This window comes from Erythrolamprus reginae, chromosome 2 (genome assembly GCF_031021105.1).
Source record: "Erythrolamprus reginae isolate rEryReg1 chromosome 2, rEryReg1.hap1, whole genome shotgun sequence".
NCBI lineage: Eukaryota > Metazoa > Chordata > Lepidosauria > Squamata > Dipsadidae > Erythrolamprus > Erythrolamprus reginae.
The window spans coordinates 298,101,878-298,116,357 of NC_091951.1; positions in this window are offsets into that span (position 1 = coordinate 298,101,878).

Genomic DNA, 14,480 nt, shown 5'->3' on the forward strand with positions numbered 1-14,480 from the left:
TGGGTGCATCTTATACACTACATGTAGTCCCACCCAGCCACCCCCACCCTCTGGCCTCTGCCTCACAGCAATTTACCTCCTTGCAGCAAGCAGAACAGAGCTTGTTAAGTGAAGCCATTGATTATCAGCTTCCCAACCCACAACTCACTGAGGCTGCAGGCAGGCCATGTGCTAAAACTGAAAGTGAAACTAAAGCTGCAAAGAGGCAAATTGCTGGAGGTAGAGGCTGAAACAGAAATTTATTTTCTTGTGCTAATCAGACTGCTGGAACTGGATGCAAGGAGGTAAATAAATAACTAAATGTCTGTAGAATGTTCAATTTATTAGACATTTATTGAATACTGCTTCTAGACAACTTTTAAAAAATTATCAATTTTAACAGCATTTGTAAAAGTATAATCTGAAATGTAACAGTGTCCTGTTTTAGTATTAAGATAAAGCAGCTGGATTAAACTCTGACTTAGTCATGTTTGGAGTAGATCTATTTAAATAACTGGGAGGAGTTAGTGTGATTATATTTAAGAAAACTTTCTAGTATTAATATACTGCCATAATATACATTTTTCAAATTGTTTGCTATTTCTATGCGTCAAGCACACATGCACAGAAATACACAGCAAACAGTGCATATCATCTGTACTGTTTGCTGGAAGGTAAATTGCTGGGAGGAAGAGGCAGATTTTTTCCCCTTGTTTTCCTCCCTACAAACTGAGATGCGTCTTATATTCTGAAAAATACGGTATATACCGTACATAAAATAAAATAAAAATCTTGAAACAAAAAAAAGTTCCAGCTCACAAGTTCAATGTCTTTAACCATCTATCATATTTAGCCATCACACCCTCTCTAGGGATAATGATGTAAACCCAAATCAAGCCTTTAATAGAGAAAGCAATGCTCTCCAGAGCAGGTTAAGCTCCATTCAGACAACCAAATTTATTATCCCAGTTAGGTTAAGAGTATTACAGTAAGTGATATAATGTGGTGCAATCAGATCAAGGAAAGCTACATAGAACTATCATATCCCTAACACTAATATTATCATATATCTATAGTACCATGACAAGCTTCATAAATGTATCTACCCCATCTTGTGGCAAACTATAATACTGCTTCTTAAAAATTAGTGTCCAAAGAAACTTTAGCATTGTCCTATACGCAGTCTGTAGAAAGGAAAATATTAGATTGCTGTTTGTACTTAATACTATTTATAATTGATTGATACTGTATGACAGTATTACAATTAATGGACAATCTGGTACTTTGACTACCACTCTCCATTATTTTCTTATATTTCCCTGCAATTATATATAGACATTTGGAGGCATATGGTATGAGAAACATTAATAACTAAAATATAAAAATATACAGTCAAAAATGGTCCAAACTATATCCTGGGTAGAATCTGGTGTTATATATACTGCTTTTGAACATTCAAACTTGCAGCCTATGGGCCGGTTTACCGAAGGGGAAAAAAGTCATGATATATCACATGACGACAGGAGTTTGACACCCCGATCTAGGATGAAATAGTATGGTTTTTTTTTTAACTAGCAATAAAAATTATCAGTGAATTTTCAGTTTTTGATGTAAGCGATGCTAAGTAATATCTTTCAACTGTATAATCATTTGATTCTATCACTCAAGCAGAAAGTAAGTAAAGCTAACCTGTCTGTGGTCACGTCTTTATGTCTCAAATCTCAAGATCAATGCAAATATTGGAGCTGCTCTAGGCATGAAATAACTTGATTTTGGTAGCTTTGACTATGGAGAACATTTTTTAAAAACTGATTTTTATTAAGCAATTGTCTTCATTGTACAGTGGAACCCCGACATAAGAGCTGCTCTACTTAAGAGCAACTCGAGATAAGAGCTGGGAGGGGAGAGATATTTTTGTTCTACTTACAAGCCCAAATTCGAGATACAAGCGCCAAGGAGCTGTCTCCTGAAGCCAAACGCTAACTTCCGCGTTCGGCTTCAGGAGACAGCTGCGAAGCGGCGCGCGTGTTTTAAAAGGTTGCAGCCGGCCTGGGGGGCTCGGGGAGGTGCTTGCAGCTTTCTTTCTTGCTCTTTTTCTTTCTCTCTTTTACCTTCCCTTCCTCTATTTCTTCTTTTCTTTCTCCTTCCCACCTTCTTCCCTCCCTCCCTCCCTTCACTCATTCCTCTCTTACTCTCCCCTTTCATAAGTTTCCTTGCTTCCTTCCTCTGTTCCTGTCCCTTCCCCCTTTCTTTCTTTCTTTCTTTCTTTCTTTCTTTCTTTCTTTCTTGCTCTTTTTCTTTCTCTCTTTTACCTTACCTTCCTCTATTTCTTCTTTTCTTTCTCCTTCCCACCTTCTTCCCTCCCTCCCTCCCTTCACTCATTCCTCTCTTACTCTCCCCTTTCATAAGTTTCCTTGCTTCCTTCCTCTGTTCCTGTCCCTTCCCTCTTTCCTTCCTTCCTTCCCACCCTCCGTCCATTCATTCACCCATTCCTCTCTTGATCGCTTAAAGCCGGTCCCTGGTGCAAAAAGGGTTGGGGACCTCTGTCCTACAGGATTGGGTGGCAGAGAAGTTGAACATATGTAAATTTAAAAGTTTAAGAAAGTTTACAAGTTAAGTGAAAGAAACTTCATTATTCATTTATATGTACATGTACATTTCTTCATTAAAAACATGTCTTTCTGCATAATTTAGACTAACTTTGTGAGTTTTTTGAGGGCTGGAACCAATTAAAATTATTTACATTAATTCCTATGGGGAAAAGTTGTTCGAGATAAGAGCTGCTCGACTTAAGAGCCCAGGTCCGGAACGAATTAAACTCGTATCTCGAGGTACCACTGGTATATCACAATTTTCATCTTTACAGTACTCCAGTATCAGTATACCTCGTAAGTATATACAGGTACATTCATTTTTCTTACCTTTTTTATGTACATGTTTATTTTATACATTGTGTGATTGTTATAATTACATGACTAAACATTTTAAATTACATCTTATTTCACATTTATATTCTTATTTAGACTTCAAACTTCAGACACATTTAGACTTTAGACTCAGACTTGAGAGGATAATCAGAGCTGCAGAAAACACAACTACTGCCAACCTGCTTCCATTGAGGACCTGTATACTGCACAAGTCAAAAAGAGGGCTGCGAAAATATTTACAGACCCCTCGCATCCTGGATATATAAACTGTTTCGACTCCTACACTCAAAACATCACTGTAGAGCACTGCACACCAAGACAACTAGACACAAGAACAGTTTTTCCCCAAATGCCATCACTCTGCTAAACAAATAATTCCCTCAACACTGTCAAACTATTTACTAGGTCTGCACTACTATTACTAGTAGATTTTCCCCTCATTCCTATCACCCATATCCTCCCAGTTCTGACTGTATGACTGTAACTTGTTGCTTGTATCCTTGTTGCTTATTAATATTGATTATTTCCTGATTGCTTATTTGACCCCTATGACGATAATTAAGTGTTGTGTCTCATTATTTTTGACAAATAGAATAGAACAGAATTCTTTATTGGGCAAGTGTGATTGAACACACAAGCAATTTGTCTTTTGTGCATATGCTCGCAGTGTACATAAGAGAAAAAGATACATTTGTCAAGAATCATGAGGTGCAACACTTAATGATTGTCATAGGGGTCAAATGGTCCTGGTACCCACTATCCCCCCCCCCCCGCTTTCTCTTTCTGCCATTGTTATGTTGCAACAGAGAAATGAATACACGTAGACTATCCGTGTGCATCCCTTTTATTCCCTTCCACCTTTGTTGGTTATTATAGATAAGTATACATTCTGCTATTGGTTTCCAGCATGCATGCAATGTCCCTATAAGGCGTCTGATCAGTTTGTAGTATCCTCATTCTTAATGACTCCTAGGCAATGCCTGCTTATGTGATGTTGTTTGTCAGTAGCCGAATAAACAACTGATAAAGATGCATATTAGGAAGAAGTGTGTGTCGGCACGTGGTTTGCCAACTGCTGACATGGAACTTTTGTCTCTACATCAGCCCCTAGAATTTATCAGTATCCAGGCATACATTAAGTATAACTATTGTTTCTTCCTTTTCATTCTATAAGGCAGAAATAAATAAAGGTGGCTGGCTATTCTTGGCCAAACCTGATTCAAAAGTTAAGCAAAGTCTGGCTAGTCTTATTTGGGTAGGAAGTAACTAAAGAATAACAGGGCTGTAGATTAATTTGATGAGTTAAACAAGGCTCCTGAAAGCAGGCAGTAGGAAATCACTTCTTGCAAATTTTCATGCAAAGAAAATTGCAGGAATGTAGTCTTCATATAATCCCCAGCAATGGAGCTCAACTCAAGGGCAACATTACATTTACTGTAGTGGACAAATTGACATTAATGAATAGAATCATTTTATGCAAACATTGACAATGATTGGTTGTAGCAGTTGTCCAATTCCTTTTAATCTTTTCAACTTATTTCAAACTATCCACACTTGCTTGATATTGAAATTATATGTTGTAAGGGCTTTCATGATTGAATGTGTCTAAAATATCAATGATGTTTTTCCCAGCAGAAACTATTGAATATTGCTTAACTTGTTATCTTTGAGAAGCAATGGAGGAGATTTTATGAAACTGATCAGAAGCAGCCTTAGACTATATTGTTAGATTAAAAAATACCAATGGCATCCCTCCCCAAAATTGCATCGCTCTCCAAAATAATCAGCTGAAGGAATTGCAATTTATTAGTACACTATTAAGGTTTTTAAGTAAAGTCATCTCAAATAAAACAATGTGTTCTGCAAATACTCACCTGAGGATTATACTGAACTGGAAATAGGGGGAAAGTAAGGCATTTAAAGCAAATAGACAGATTTAATTTTATGGTTAATAGTACTAAGAAAATATTCAGAACACTAAAAAATGGTGGGAAGAGTTCAAGAATTAAATAGGGAATGGATTAATACAAACATTTTCTCTTAATTTTGTTTAAATATATTTGAGTTCAGGAAACCCCTTTGTTTTCATTTTCTTTGTTCATGGCCCCCCTTAACATGTATTGATATAAAATTGATGAATTGCAAAATGCTGTTTTCATCATTCGCTTTTCTATCACCATCATCCATAATTCAGAATTGATAGTTCTGGGGAAGTGCTGGGTAAAATGAATTTGGTACAGTGAAAATTTCTGACATTTGCTTTTGATATGTAGCAGCTCATGTCAGTCATAACAATTTCAAGATTACCCCACTTTCCTTTTGCAGTTTCATTAACACATTGGTGGTAAACTTTACCTAGTTTCTATATTGGCTGGTTAATTAATCTGATGATCGTTCTCCTCAGCCCTCCATTCCTTCATCCATGGAAGCAGGCAAACTAGCAATATTGAACAGAATCTCTCAAAGGAGGGAGCAGGGAATCTGCTTCCCCTTTTCCTTCTTTCTAATGATCTTTTCCAGATTTCCATTTAACCACTGCTAATATCAACAATTGTCTGGTTGTACAAACAGTCTTTGGCTGTCAGAAAGATTAATGGCTCTATGCTGTCCAGTATGTAAAATATTCCCTTTGCTGGGCTAGAGATAAAGATTGGGAATGGCAAAAAGCACAACTCCTGTATACAAAACCTTTAATATATATTACTAAAAGACTAAGTAAGAATTTCATATTTATGAAGAAGTCATACACCTCATTTAGTAATGAAATGAATCTGTGCACATTTAAATGCTAATATGGATGGAAGCTTATTCCATCAAGGTCAGTTACAAATCAAATCAATATCATTTCACAAGCATATCAAAACACTTTTCTAAATGCCAAGCTGAGCTGCTAATGTCCAAGGACTAAAATCAATTTAGTGTATGGGTACTTACCTGTTAGAAAAATAGTGTCTGACTCTTAATAAACTCTGATCAGAATTAGTAGTTTATAAGGATTGAAATATAGCTAGCATCACATTTATGTGCTCATGCTGCAATTGGTTGCATTAGAAAATATGTCTTGCAATGCGATTGAGGCTTTTAAAATAATTTATGGCAAACATAAAAACACAAGGAAATTCAAAGAGAATTTTTAGAAGATGTCTGAAAAACAGTTTGTCATAATTAAGTGATTGTAAGCTGCCATGTAGAATTTTAAAAATGGTAACCTGCTATTCCCAGCACAGAAATTTGAAGTACAGTATCTTTATACTAATTGTGAAAAAACTTCGAATGAAATAGTGAGGTTGCTTAACAAAAGCAGACACACTGAGTTATTTGAAATGATAGGTAAGGAATATCCAATTGCAGTAATTCTCACAAGCATGTAGCTGGTCACAGTATAAAACATGATGTAATCTTAGGTCTTTACTCCTAATATCACCTCTTGCAACCCTCTTACATTTTCAGTTTTTGCTTCACACCTAATCGGTGCACAGTATATCCATTCAAATATGAAATTGCAATCATGATTTGCACTAATGCAATTTTCCAGAATAAAAACAATCTCTTGAGTAGAAAATAATACATTATGCAGTGTGATGTGTACTGCACATATCTCAGCTTTATTGAAGTGATTTTGTGAATTCATAGGCCACTAAGTAAACAGGGAAACAGGCAGGCTGTCATTCAATGCCCGCACATGTTCCCTTATTGGTACATTCAAAACATGAAAAGAACATTGATCGCACCTTTCTATTTTGGGTCAAACATGCATTTGTTAATATCAATATTTAGTAGTGTATTTTAGTGTGCATTTTGAATAAACATGCTATCCTTCACATTTAATATTACCGTTTTTTTATCCTAACCTAAGAATTAGCTTTCTTTATGCTGGCAATTGATACTCTAAAGTGGGGGTGTCAAACTCATGCCATCATTGTCACGCTGAATATCATGTGAAAATCTAACTGACAAGAACCAGAACACGATAAGTATCCTGAGCTGATTTGCTATGCGGATTCTGATTGGGCAGGTGATAAAGAAACACGAAAAAGTACCTCTGGTTATATAATGTTTTTGAATGGTTGTCCAATTTATTGGAAAGTTAGAAAGCAAAACTTTATTTCTTGTTCTTCCACTGAGTCAGAGTATGCTTGTGTTTCTGACTGTTGTAATGCTTTAACCTGTGTTTCTGCTCTCATTGATAGTATTTGGGGTGATCCCATGAAACCAATTGTTATCATGGAGGACAATGTTTCAGTCACGTTCATATCTGAAACTGAATATGTTGGAGCTCGTTCACGGCACATCGACATAAGATATAAGAATGCAAGAGAATACGTAAAACAAGGATTCGTGAAACTACATTATGTGCCCACAACTGAACAGATCGCTGATGTGCTGAATAAACCACTGCCAGCTGACCAACATGAATAGCTCTCCAAAAAAATGTGCCTTATGTGAACCAATGTCCCTGATGACCGCCAAAGAAGGGGTGTCACGCTGAATATTGCCAGCCTCAGAGACATCCAGTAATCAAAGAGTTAACATGTGTGCCTTGTCATAAATCTCCTCCTATATTTTATGTAATATCCTGCCTAGTTATTTCCGTCTTGTTGCTCTGTTGTTGTTCTCTGCCTTAAGACTCCATGATGTGAAGTTTTGTTTCTTTTGTCTACCCAGACAATGTTTATTTTTACTTTCATAATAAAAGAAAGCTTGTTTTGAATAACATGCTTGGAACTCTGCATTCCATCACCTCCGCGGTTTGAAGTTCAAACGGACTTTTACAATCCGTGACAATCATATCATTGTCACATGACATATCAAGACACACAGCCCTTTGCTAATTGGGGGTGGGATGGCCAGAATGTGAGGCATCTAGGCCGCGGGCTATGAGTTTGACACCCCTGCTCTAAAGCAGTATTTCTCAAGCTGGACAATTTTGAAATCTATAGACTCAACTCAGAATTCCTGAGCCAGCCATGAATTAAAGTCCGCACATTTGGAAAATGGTGAAATCTGGAATTTTTTTTACCTACCAGTTCTGTGGGCTTGCCTGGGTGGACATGGTATGTCTTGGTGGGCATGACAGGGGAAGGATAGTGCAAAATCCCAATTCCCTCCCCACTCCTGAGGGAAGGATATTGTGAAATCTCCTTTCCCACCTCACTCTGGAGCTGGCCAGAGGTGGTATTTGCTGGTTCCCCAAACTACTCAAAATTTCCACTACTGGTTCTCCAGAACCTGTCAGGATGTGCTGAATTTCATCCCTGCTCTTAACCTACTCTGAACAAAGTTGAAACAAGTATGAAGACAAAGAGAATTGAGCTTTGGGAACAGGTTCTATCTGATGCCTTGCAAACCAGATGTGAAAGCCTGGAACAGAGATAGGTTTAATCCTTAGACCAGAGTTCCCCATGCCCACGTAGTAATATCTCTACTTAGCTACTAGCGGGTAAGAAGGTTAGCCTAATTTTTTCAGGGTAACAACGTTTTCAAAACCAGGTGCCTCTTTAATTATCTTTGAAAAGAAACATTGCTTTATTTTAATTAGTTTGGTTTATTCTTTAAAATTATTGTAATGGAAAATATTTGATTGTTATAGTATAGTATTTCAATTCTGAAGGCATTAGCAGTACAGTACATCCAGATTTTCTCAAAACATTTTGTTGCATCCTACTCGCATTTCTTTTATGCACATATCTATTTGCCTAGGGTCAATAGTTACTGTGCAAGCTCAGAAAAAGATAACTTTTCTTACTCATACCCTCTCTGAAGCACCTTTTTGGCTTTAGATATGTAGCACAGCATAGCCATATTCTTTCAATACTTCTTTATCTGCTCTAGAAAAAGTTGATAAAATGAACTTTTTCCCCACTGCACTTAACAGTATATATTATTGCAATTTGGGTCACAAGAGAGTTCTTCAATTTATGAGCTTTCTGTTTTTGTAATAAAAGTTTCAATATCTTCACATAAAACTATAAATTAGCATATTAAAGCAGAATACTATTTGATATGTACTCTGTTGAGTAGGCAAGTATAAATGTACCAACTAAACATTAGAAACCATGATGGCCAGCATTTTGTATGCAGCATGAAAAACTTTGATCCCTGTTGGTTATAGACATCTGGATATTAACATTTCTATTATGCCCTTGAGCTGCAATGCTAAAACAAAATCACACTTGCAAAGTCATATTTTTCATTATTCCCTTCAGGAACACTTCATTAACACAACTTTGTCCAATTAGACTATATACCAGGGGACTAAATCCTGTTCGGCTCAGTACATTTGCACAGAAGAAATTGTAGTTTCAATCTGTCACAGGTTTCATGCTGGCATCTCCTGGGGTTTTAAAAAAATACAGCCATTTAAAACCTGCTCTATTCTATATACCCCAAAGCTTCTCAGCAGAGCTAAAATTGAGTCTAATTAACCTCCTGCTAAACATAAAATGTCAGGAAGGAATAGCATCAAAACTGAAAGTTGGAATAAAAAAGTAGTTTAGACAGGTATGGAATTAATTATTCAAGATTTAAGTATGTATTCATAACATCTAGCACAATGTTTATCTTTCACATTAATATGTTTTCTGTCATCACCCAAATCATGCAAATATATTGTCAGGCAAACATACCTAAAAGAAAATCTAATGCCATGTGTTTCCTTGGAAATAACTCTGATAGAACTGAATAGGACAAGGGCTTAGGAAAGTCTCTCAGTATTTTTTCTAAAGATGTTTGTTCCTTACTGTTGAAAACTGTTCATGTAGTAGCTGTGCCTCTGTTAATACTTTTCTGCTTAATGTTTCTAGTTTTATCTTGGAAATATTAGGAAACCTCACACTAATCACACTGCACCGGGGTGGCGCAGCAGGTAGAGTGCTGTACTGCAGGCCACTGAAGCTGACTGTAGATCTGAAGGTCAGCAGTTCAAATCTCATCACCGGCTCAAGGTTGACTCAGCTTTCCATCCTTCCGAGGTGGGTAAAATGAGGACCCGGATTGTGGGGGCAATAGGCTGGCTCTGTTAAAAAGGGTTATTGCTAACATGTTGTAAGCCGCCCTGAGTCTAAGGAGAAGAGCGGCATAAAAATGGAATGAATGAATGAATGAATGAATGAATGAATGAATGAATGAATGAATAATCAGCATGACATGAGTACATAGTACATAGTAAAATAGTACATAGTAAAATCCTACAAAAGATAATCTAGTACCTTAGTGCAGGGGTGAAATTCAAAAATTTTCCCTACTGGTTCTGTGAGAAAGGCTTGGTGGGTGTGGCAGGGGAAGGATACTGCAAAATATCCATTCCCACCCCACTCTGAGGCCAGCCAGAGGTGGTATTTTCAGGTTCTCCAAACTACTAAAAATTTCCACTACAGGTTCTCCAGGACCTGTTAGAACCTGTTGAATTTTACCCCTGTATATTACAATGATAATAGAGTAGTTCAGAAAGAACTGGGAAAGATTTTAAAATATCAGGATTAACAACAAATAAAAATATATATGAAATAAACTGGCAAATGCCTTTCCCATAATTATTACTGTAGATAATAACAATGGGATTGTCTAAATATATGGAAAATAATAATAATAATAATAATAATAATAATAATAATAATAATAATAATAGACTCTGTAAAGAAACAGATGAAACAATCGATCATATACTCAGCTGCTGCCAAAAGATCGCACAGACTGACTACAAGCATAGACATGATGCTGTGGCACAGATGATCCACTGGAACTTGTGCCGGAACTACCATGTACCAGTGACAAAGAACTGGTGGGATCATAAGCCCGAAAAAGTGGTCGAAAATGAGCAAGCAAAACTACTGTGGGACTTCCGACTTCAGACTGACCGAATTCTGAAGCATAACACACCAGACATTGTGATCGTGGAGAAAAAGAAAGTATGGATCATCGACATTGCAGTCCCAGGAGACAGCAGAATTGAGGAGAAGCAGCTAGAGAAATTAGTGAAATACGAAGATCTAAAAATCGAGCTGCAACGACTCTGGCATAAGCCAGTGAAAGTGGTCCCAGTGGTACTTGGCACGCTGGGCGCAGTACCAAAGGATCTCAGTGGACATTTGAAAACCATCGGAATTGACAAAATCTCCATCTGTCAATTGCAAAAGGCCGCTTTACTGGGATCGGCAAACATAATTCGCCGCTACATCACGCAGCCCTAGGTGCTTGGGAAGCGCCCGACTGGTGATGAAATACGAAATCCAGCATAGTGATCTCGTTTGCTGTGTTGCACTGACATAATAATAATAATAATAATAATAATAATAATAATAATAATAATAATAATAATAATAATATATTAGATTTGTGTGCCGCCCCTCTCCGAATACAGCTCACAAAAAATTGGATTATTTGACTGAATTGAATCATTTAGCTTATTAAAAAACAGTGTTTTTAGAATCAGACATATATTATGGTACCGTGGTGAGCCATGGTGGCACAATGGTTAGAATGCAGTACTGCAGGTTACTTCTGCTAACTGCAGGCTACCAACACTTTGGCAACTCAATATTGACTCACTCCGCCATCCTTCCAAGCTCAGTAAAATGAGGACCCAGATTGTTGTGGGTAATATGCTGACACTATAATCACTTAGAGAAGGCTGTAAAGCTCTGTGAAGCAGTACATAAATCTAAGTACTATTGCTATTATTTTGAAAATTCTTATCTTTGAGATAAAACTTACATTGATCTACCAGTATTTGCTGAGTTTTCATCAGAAAAAAATTACACAATAACAATAATAGTAATGTTGTTCATAGTTCCATTCTCCCTTTTAAATAAGTATAATAAAAACAATTTGGATACATCTAACAAATTTTCAGTATCTAACATATTTATTTAAGAGACAGATGGAGACAATTACTGCCTCTTGTATAAATATTTTATGTATGTGTGAAGTTTGTAACCGTAAAAAGTTAGCAAGAAAAAGCTATCCTGTTTATTACCGTAGTTGTAGGAAATATTTTCTCTAACATGTTTTTTATTTAGCAGAGAGGAATAATTTACTTGTAATATACAAACACTTATCAATCGGAAATGTAGTTCATGGTGTTTTTTTTCCTTTTGTCCTTTTAGATTTTGACAAATGAAGTATATTTTATATCAACTACCTCCAACTATTTTTTACTTGTGAACATATCTGGAATGTTATGTAAATTTTATGGACAGTCTGACTAATGCAGATACAAAGCACCCACATACCAGATAACAAAGTCCTTGGCTGTAGTTACACCAATGTCCTTTGGGTTTATGTGGAACTGAGAAGCACTGTTGGTTTAATTCAACAAAGCAAAATTTGCTTTGCTTTGCTGAATGCCAGTTTCCAATTTATTTTTTAAATTAAAATAATCTAAAAAACAAAATAAGATTATGTAAGGCTTGAAGCTTGATGAGGATCAAGTGATACATTGCCAAACCCACTATTGCCTCGGTATTTAAAATTTCCCAGTATTCTATAATATTACATATATGTGTGTTCACCCAGTAATTAACTGACCCAATAAAGCAGTGTTTCTCAAATAGTGGGATCCCACCCCTCTGGGGGAGGAATGCCAGGGAGGGCACGTGGTCAGTGGGTGCCATCTTTTTTGAGGGGAATTTTTGGTGAAGAGCATGGGCTGGCCATAGAGGCGTCTCAGCCTGGCTGGCGAACTAGTCAGCCAATCTGCCTCCTGGGAGGCTCGCGCTCTCCTCCAAACAGACGCACACACAGGCAATCAGAACCAAGTGAAACAGCCCCCAGACCCGGAGTTGCAGGGAGGAGGGGAAAGAAAGGTGTGCTTGCTTGTGTGCAAGACAGGAGTCTCGTTACTCCATCCTCTTCTTCCCAAGCTCCGAGAAGAAAATAAACACAGCCTCACTCATTCATGCCCAGATGCACAGAGAGAGTGAGGGGAGGAGGGAAGGCGGGAGGGAGGAATAAATGAAGGGTGGCTTTCTTAACTGAATAAAAGGAAAAATCACTAGGAAGAAGAGGCGATCTCAGTGGTGATGAAACAAAGATAAATATTTGGGAGTGGAAGGTAGTTAGCTAATAAGCCTCTGGTTGCAATCCGTGGAACAAACAAGGCAAGCGAGGATGAGTGTGTGTGTGCATGCGGGGGTGGGGGATAAATGCAGCACCTGGGGCAAAAGGTAACTCTCAGTTTCTTGCCCATAAGCTGATTTAAAAAAAAAATCTCTCTCTTCTTTTTGCTGGCACAACACCAGTGTTGAAATTATTATTATTTTATTATTATTTATTTGCCTGAAGCAGAGCTGATGAGCTCCTCAGTTGTGTTTTGGGCTGAATCCTGCTACTGATATTATTTATCGTCCCGGTGAAGAGTTGGGGGGCAAAATGTTTATTTCTTCCTGGGGGAGGCATAACAATAATTGAGAAGCACTCATAATTGAGAAGCACTGCAATAGAGAAAGCGTGTGACCTCATAATTAACCAATAGAAAACCAAACAATTACTGATTTATTTTAGTAAACTATTCTTACTGATGGCTATCATAACACAGTAGACAAGGAACTCTCCAAATCTTATACTTAATTTCAGAGAAGCACCATAATACTGTATATATAAACAAGACATGTGTTTACAACCTCTGGCTCTTTTTCAATTTCTGACCAAGCTTTTATGCTTCAAATTAGGTAGAAAATATTCTAGATGACCATTCTATGCTGCCCTGAGTCTGCGGAGAAGGGCAGCATTGAAATCCAACTGACTAGCTAGCTAACTAACTAACTAACTAACTAACTAACTAACTAACTAACTTTAAGAATTCTTATGTTCATTGACTTTAAGCTGCTTTTTATTTTTTATTCCCCATGAATTAATATGGTAGAAGTAGCCACTTCTTTCATTTATTGTCATTCCCACTAGGCAGACTTAACCAGAAAACCAACTCCATAAGACCAGAGTGAAATGACTCTAGACTGAGGCAGAATGGCACAGTGAACACAACCAGTTTATTAACTGAAATAACGGAAACTCAGAACTCTTAACAGGCTGTTATATTAACACAGCAACTAATGAACCTGCAGAGAATTTCCTGCAAAACATTGCCCTCTGGTGGTTACAGACATGACACCCCTTTCCCCTACATGGCGCATGCATAGTCGGCTAAGTACGCGGGACTGCACCTTTCCCGCTCAGAACACTGGGGTGCCACGCTTGGCGTAGCAGACGAAAAGGATGGCTCCTCCCGTTTGAACTCCTCCCCCAAAGCACAAGGCCAACCCCTCTGTGGCTTGTGACTCAGGTAAGTGAACGACCTCGGGTTCCTTTTCATTTTACACATATATTGCTTCACTGGATTGGGCGGTAGGCAGCGACATAAATTGTAAGGGTAACCTGGCCACAACAGTGGGGGTTTCCCTATGCAGCCCAAAGTTTCCAGGAGTCTCTACAGTCTCTCCTGGTTCCTCAGGGTCACTAACTCTGGCTCTTAAATTGTCTATATGTCTTTGCCACTCCCTATCATCAGTTAATAACACTGTATACAAGCGGGGTCCACGAATCTGCGTTACCTTGCCTTGCAACCAATGAGGAGAGCCT